At 41.1% G+C, this 7,841-nt stretch overlaps 1 long non-coding RNA gene across 1 annotated transcript; it reads right to left on the reverse strand.

Moving 5' to 3' along the window:
- Nucleotides 1-4,022: 4,022 nt before the first annotated feature.
- LOC129163300 (uncharacterized) lies at nucleotides 4,023-4,775 on the reverse strand. Its single transcript, XR_008563168.2, has 3 exons — nucleotides 4,642-4,775; nucleotides 4,370-4,463; nucleotides 4,023-4,250 (listed from the first exon to the last, which is right to left on the reverse strand). It is a non-coding gene; the product is annotated as an uncharacterized lncRNA (long non-coding RNA).
- Between the last annotated feature and the right edge of the window lie 3,066 nt (nucleotides 4,776-7,841).

Below are 7,841 nucleotides of genomic sequence, written 5' to 3' on the forward strand. Positions count from 1 at the left end.
TCTCATCCGAGACAACAGTGTTGTTTCAGCTCCGTTGAGTTTCCCAACAGATCTAGCCAAACCTAGCTGATCCTATATTTTTCTATCAGCTGTAAGTTCTAACGTAGAAAATAATGTTACAAAAATATTGAATAATGGTACCCCTCATTCGATAAAAATTATGTTCACATTTTTATCCTGTGAAATCTTTAACATAATATTTTTAATTGGCCTTTTTGACGACAATTGGCTAAATGTCTTTAAGATTATCATCACAGGATGGCATGATAAATAAGTAAATAACATAAATAAATAAATAGATAAAAATAAGAGAGAAAAAGCAAAATTAATTAAATGAAACGTAATCGTAATAAAACGTTAAATTGATCTAAAATCTGTCATTCAGTGCCACTGGGAAAAGGAAGAGGATAGGGGAGTATTTCTTAGCACAAATCACGTTATTGATTTAGCAATGCAGCTTAATTTCAGATGCTTTAAGGATGATACTAACTTGTGTTATAGATGGAGGAGTAGCACAGAAACACACTTCTAGATGAGGAGATAAGGAAAAAAACTGCTGATTACCAATACTATGCACAAACAAACCTGTAACTGCAGTTTCGTTATTTATGAATTAACCTTAAGTAGTGAATTAATTCTTAGGATTTCTTGTGCGAGTAGTGTTCTTAAAAAAGAAAGAAAGAAAGAAAGAAGGTAAGAAAGACAGGTAGTTTAGGTAAGGGACAACCTGAAACTATTTGGTTGAATTGATAGTAAAAGTGGTTGTCCTAATTTCTAATTGAAGAGATCACATCGCAACATGAGTTTAGAACGGCAGTTATGGGAAGTGTTGTTGGATTAATTTGATCACACGCTTTAGGTCTTATTTTTTCTTTCCACTGATTTAGCTTTAGGTTAAGTGTTTTCACACTTTCGCTTCAGTCTGACATTTGCTTGGTGTGTGAGGGCACAGAGACGTGTATGGACCGTGTGTTTGACTGTGTTTGTCTTGTTTGTTTGTTTATTTATCTATATGGGCATGGCTGAGCCTTGAGAAACATCAACAAAGCCATTGGACTATTCTGAGTAAATTAACCAATTCAAATTCAACTTCAGGATCCTGAAACAATTTGGCTATAACCTCTAATTGATGAAGGACATCTTAAGAATTCATTGTACAAGGCTTCCTCTCCAGTGTTGCCGGAACTGTTATAAAACCCATGCATGGTTGTATATTTTAGTTTGATCATTTATACTCATTGAATTATTGTTGTTTGCTTTATGTTTTAATTTCTTTGTAATTTTTTCTCTGTGACACAGGTGGAGATGCTGGTGGCAAAGTGGATCCCACTCATTTCTTTCTCCCACACACATTCTTACTCTCTCCCTCTCTCTCTGTGTATGTGCATGTGTATGTGTTTGTGTGTCTGTGTGTGTCCATGTCGTGATGTCACTGTACCTTTAATTGCGCTTGCTGTTCGTAACTGTATGTGTCTGATGTTGAAGGTATCAGAGGCTAGGGTCAGTAAGAGCTAGGACATTTTTGTGCATAACCTTTAATCCCTAGGCGATCGGTTCGGGGAACTTCTGGTCCGGCCAGAGTGTGAATCTTCCTACCAACTATCTGCCGAGATCAATTGGACTGCACAAGCCGAGAAAGCCTTCATTGGACCACAACCACACACACGAAGATACTTCGCCTTCGGTGCCAGGCGTCTGGGTCCTGCTGAAGGTCACCAAAAGAAAGTGGACGGAACCGAGGTGGACCGGACCCTACAGGATCACAGAGAGGACGTCACACGCTGTCCGGCTGGATGGCAAAGGAGACTCCTGGTACCATTGGACCCAGTGTGCTGCAGCGGAAGAGCCACACCGCACCCTGACCGAGGTCCAAGAGAACCTGTCACAAGGAGAGGAGCCTAACCTGGAAGAGAAGCAGCCGACATCTGCCTGACCAGAAAAAGGATCCAAAAACCAGGAAGAGAAGTAGCTGACTACAGTAGCGTGCCAAGCTACCAATTCTGCGGGACGAGGTAGCATGCCAAGCTGCCACCACATCCTGCAGGACGAGAATCGTGACATCATCACCCCCTGCAGCTGCCTGGAGCCAGTGGAGGGACCTCAACAGGGGGAAGAAGTAACCACCATACGAACATTCTACAAGGGTTATATTTTACACCCTCATTTATTTTACAAGGATTGATCACCATTGCCATCTCTCCTCCACCTGCTGACCCAATTATCCAGATGCCCTTGTTAGCTGTAATCTGATTGATTGTTTGTATTTGTATTTTAAAACTTTGCTTATTGGATTCTTTTTGATGGAATTTGGTGTTATTGTTTTGATTTCTTATATCTTTATTGAACTCTTAAAAGAGTTCAAAAGGGGGATTGAAAATATATGTAACTCTCATATAAGCTCTTTTATTATTCATTGTTATATGATACTTTTTTCATTATGGAATCATGTTATAATATCAAAGGCCTCTCTGTGCTTCTCTCCTGCATGAGCTCTAAACAGCTGCAGGAACTCCAAAAGGGAGTGAAAGTGTTCCTTCCTTCAGTTCCTCAATACAAGAACAACTGTCTTTGTTAGCAAAGGATGTTGCAGGATGTGTCCTGGTCATCTCAAGGTTGCATGTCCTTGGGATGAATTGGTCTTTCATTAACAAGGCTATTAGCTGACGTGCGTCTACAGGTGCAGATGGCAGAATTACGTGTGTGTATGGCAAACTGCGTATGTTACATTCCTGTGCTTTTCAATAAAAATCAGCCGTTTCAGCAGAACGGCGAGAGTCTGTCCGAAGCAACTGACGGGAGCAGGTCGCGGGACCTGCTGTATGTTGCAAAGGCTCTCCCCCTCATGAGCGGTGAAAACAGTGACTGGACTTCTGATCATTTGTCTCCACATTCTGCCAACTCAAAAGGTGTTTAACTCCATCTTCTCCGTACCCGTGCTTGGTCTAACAGAAGAAAGACCAACACTACAACCAGCATGGATACCGGATCTCAGCAGCCACTGAATTCAGTTTGGTCTCTTCTCCAGCATCCGTTCGAGAGGAGAACTATGGTGGAAAAACTTAATGTCAAAGAGCTTGGACCAGATCAGCCCGACGTAAAGATAAGCCAGCAGGAGAAGGAGAGAGGTAAACTGTACACACTAGGCTTCTCCCAAAATTGGTACACCAGGAAGGCTTGGCTAGCTGGATGCAATCACGCTAATGCGTTATTTTGCTTTCTGTGTTTGTTATTCAAAACGGCTGGGACAGATAAGGCATGGATGAGTCAGGAGTTACAGACATGAAACATTTTTCTGAGAAGGTGAAGAAACACGAGTCATCCCGGGCACACATGGGCTGTGTCTCAACTCAGGGTCTGCATCCTTCGAAGGACCCAGCCCACCCAGCCGACGTGGGCTGCGTCCTCCGTCGGCCGGGTAGACCGGATGTTAACGGCTGTGAATTTGGACAGGCCTAGCCTTCATGAACTCCCTCCGCGAACGTTCCGTCGCCTAGCAACCGTGGAACCGCTGGGCAGAAGGGAGAAGGAACTTTAAACGATGGAGCTCGATGTTTTATTTAGCTTTTTAACCCCCAGAAACCCAAATTTAGAAAACAACTGCAAAATCTTTTTTTAACCTTTCACATGTTGTTCTAGGAGGCCAGATAAATGGGCCTATTTACACATTTTAACAGTCAATAGTGTTGCAGAACTGAACAATAGGACCTATTAGCAATGTAAATGTGGTTTTAAAAAGAAAAAAAAATGGGGAAGGTTTATTTTTGTAGACTTAAATCTGATGTTGTAATATTACAACCGTGGGTCTCTGGGGGTTAATCATTTCCTTGACTGTTGGAGAGCTAATTCAGAGAAAATACTTTAGACAAGCTGAGCCTGAGCAAAGATGTGATAATAGTTTTTAATACTTTCTAAGAGTCTTAATTTGACCAAAACCGATTTATCACCTTTTAAGACTTTTCAAGACCCAGCGGATACCCTCTAATATTAAACAATTCACATTTGTAAACAAAAATAAAATTCAAGAGTTTAATGCAGAACTGATTTTATTTAGATATTTCTTTTATATGTACATGTTTAATCTTTATTAACCATTTTTTTCTAGCAAAGTAAAAAGCTGTCAAAGTTCTCCCTTCTCTCCTGTGCCCTCTGCTGCTCTGCCTCCCTCTGCAGCCTCATGTCCTCCCAGATCAGATCCAGAAGCTGGTCATCGCTGTCACCTTCCCCTGGATGCCCATTTTCTCCAGAATAGTCTTAACAAACATGTAAGAAAAGAAACAGGAAGAGAAAAGAGGACAACGGGTTATTCCTTTCATGTTTTCACAGAAAAAATAAACTCAAAGAGTTTTTAAAATATGAGATGTTATTGTACCTCCATGCCACAGCCGCCGAATACTTTGCTCCGGTGATCAAGTGGTCCATCTCCGCCCTAAGCTTAATAGATTCCCTGGTTTTCTCTTTTGTTCCTAAAATACAAACTCCTATTAAAATCAGGGGGAAAACGTAGCGGGAGAACACCGAGCGCGGCCGAACATACGAGCCGAGACCGCAATACAAGCACTTTTACTGTAACATTTCTAACTAAAATAACGTTCATGTATCACAAAAAGTCCTTAACCTAACAGTTTTCAAGTTTATACTGACATTTATATGCGCAATCCTCTCCGACAGCTCCCGCTTCACTGTCCGCCATTGTTTTTAAGTTTTTCTGCTGGCCGGCCCGCAAGGCATCTTGGGAAATGCTACCTATTGAAGGATACACCCGACCCATCCTTCAGTCAGGCGAAAAGAAGGCCGCATTCGTCGACCGCATTTGAAGGAGTCTTCGAATTGGGACAGGCCTAGTCGCGGCGCTGTGACGTAACCGGCCGACGAATCCGGCCGACGTAGGATGCAGACCCTGAATTGAGACACAGGCATGGACAACAACACGGTGAAGCTAGCCATGCTAGGCAGCAGAGCTAACGTTGCCATGCAGGGAACAACAGCAGCTGGGTGCAGAGGTAAGCTGTACATTACATTTCTGTGAACAAGACAATCAGAATCAGAAATCCTTGGTTATCCCACAAACCGGGACATTTGTTTAATAACATGTTTAATGTGAAATAACTGTAAAAACTAATTTCAACACACATACTTATTATACATATTTAATCACGTAAATGTGTATTTCATGTAAATTTGTACATACATCAATCTGATTCCATTTTACTTGTTACACTTCTGCTGCAGCAAACAAATTTCCCAACTTTTGGGACAATTAAACATTTCTGATTCTCAATTAGATGTTTTTACCTCAAATGTAAAAACATCTGATTCTCAATCAGATGTTTTTACATTTGAGGTAAAAACATCTGATTGAGAATCAGAAATGTTTTATTGTCCCAAAAACTGGGAAATATGACATTTGTAAGAGGATACTGATGACATTATTTCCTATGAAAGTGTTTCCTATGTACTTATCTGTTGTTTTTTATTCATCATATGACAGGTTTTTCACACCATCCTGAGCCATGCAAAAGAAGATTCTTGTCACCACACCCATGACCACAGCCGAATCAGAAAGGTGCTTTTCTACTTTAAAGAGGATTAAGACTTTCCTTGAGGAACACCATGACACAGGATGGGCTGAATGCTCTTGCCATGCTCTCCATGGAAAAAAAGCTTGTCACAAACATTCCTGACTTCAATAAAAAGCTCATCGAGAGCTTTGCCACTCAGAAGGACAGAAGGGCAAAATGTCTGTACAAATGAGGTATCACACACACACACATGCATCCACTTGATCTTTGTATAAAGTTGACCTTGGCATAACACTCCAGAAATATTTAACAGTGTAAATCTCTGGCATTTTGTCTAAGTAGTTTTTACTACCATTACTGTAACAGTGACCTGCTCATAATTTTTGGTGTTCACTCAAATGTTGAAATTAAACAAAATGTTTTTGTTACTTGCCTCTTGCATTGCCTATTTACCATTTATGGTCATGTTATTTTATGTGCAATTGAATGCAGTATTTTTCAACCTTGGTCTGCAAAGCAGCGTGCCAATAGTCAGACACACCTGGATTAATCAGTTTGTCCAATGATGTAAGACAGGAAATAAAAGAGCTGTGCTTAATTCAGGAAATAGTGAAGTTGTGCACAAAGCTCAGAAAGCACAAGTTTGTTTTAAAAAAAAAAAAATACCACAGCCCCACCAAAAATATTTTTCACCAGCCGCCACTGTGTTTGAATCAGGCTTTTATTTTGTAAAACTGTTGTGTTACATGTTCAGATGCTGTCTACACTTTGAAGGGTAAGCACAACTGAGGTTAACAGCAGCCTGATTTGCTGCTATGTGTGACATCTATAGACATCTTCTAGCTTCACGTGGTTCAGATGGAACCAGGTAATCATTTCTGCATCCAGTTAACCGTCAGGACTTTTTTAATTTTAGCTCCTTCCTCATGACTCCTGCAGTTTGTCAGCAACACCTAAAATTTGGGAATTTATCAGGAAAAGTGTTAAATGAATGTAGAATAAAATCTAAAGAATAAATCTGATTCGGATGTTTAGATTGGTATTCTGAGTGCCAGTTTGGTCTGATTTGACACGTATATATTTTTTATGAGTTTTTAGTTAGATTTTCTGCTCAGCACCACAAAAGGTTTTCCTCTCAGTTGCATTATTTTGCTTTAAAATCCCCCTAATGAATCTGAAGATTAGACATCAATCTAGCCTGGCCTGCCAGACGCGTCCTCTGTTTAATTCTGCACAGAGAATGAGTCTGGTAACTCACAGGCAGAGAGGCACTTGAGGGGCGGGACTAGGCAGCTCAAAAATGACCAATCAGAAAAAAGACGGAAATCCCGACTGTACCGCACGACGCGGTAGATTTCTAGTTGTAGTAAAAAAATGGAGTCTGGCAACGGCGCAAACATCTTTTATTTTTTTAGAAGAAATACTTTTAGCGCTTCTACTTGTGGTTTTGAAGACATTTGAGTCATTTAGAACAGATGAAAGAGTCGCAGCAAACTCCGCCGCTGTCTTCGTTGTTTATGAGAAACTGAGCGCCGCTGTGTGTGACGTCTGCGACGCTGTAGCTTTTTTTAGCTGTAGTAAAAATGGAGTTTGGCGACAGCACAAACATCTTTGTTTAGAATAAATGCTTTTAGCGCTTCTACTTGTTGTGGTTTTAAAAACATGTTCAAATCATTTAGAACAAAGGAAAGAGCCACAGCGAACTCCACTTCAGTCACCATGTTTATGACGAACTTGGCGTTGTGGTGTGTGACGTACGATACTCAGCTCTGATTGGCTTGGTTAGAATTCTCACGGGTAGCGATGGGTACCGAATTCGGTACTTTTTAAGGTACCGACCGAATTCCATAATACCGACTGAGCACCGATTCACGTCATTTGAAACGGTGCCTCGTTTCGGTACCCGTCCTTCATAACGAGAATTTGCCTGGACAGCTGCGCATGCGCAAGAGCGTTATGTCGTTGGTCGCTGCGAGCCAGTTGTAAACAGAGCAGCATGTAGAAAGAACGCAAGCTAAAGCTTGGGTCCACTTCACTAAATGTGATGGGTAACTGGGTGATGATGAAACCAGCGACAACGATCTAAGTGAGACATCCTCATCTTAATCTGCTGCAGTAGGTAAATAAAATGTTTAAGATACCGTTAGCTTGATTCGTTAGCTTCCGTTCCGCTAATGGTGCGTTCGCTTTCTCCTCGGAACTCCGAATTTCCGGCTAGAAGAACATGAACGTGCTCTAAAGTTTGGCTTCACTTTACTAAATGCGACGGGTGATTGGGTGAAGATGAAACCAGTGACAATGATCTAAGTGTGAGGCACCATC

The sequence above is a fragment of the Nothobranchius furzeri genome, chromosome 5 (assembly GCF_043380555.1).
Source record: "Nothobranchius furzeri strain GRZ-AD chromosome 5, NfurGRZ-RIMD1, whole genome shotgun sequence".
NCBI classification, from domain to species: Eukaryota; Metazoa; Chordata; class Actinopteri; order Cyprinodontiformes; family Nothobranchiidae; genus Nothobranchius; species Nothobranchius furzeri.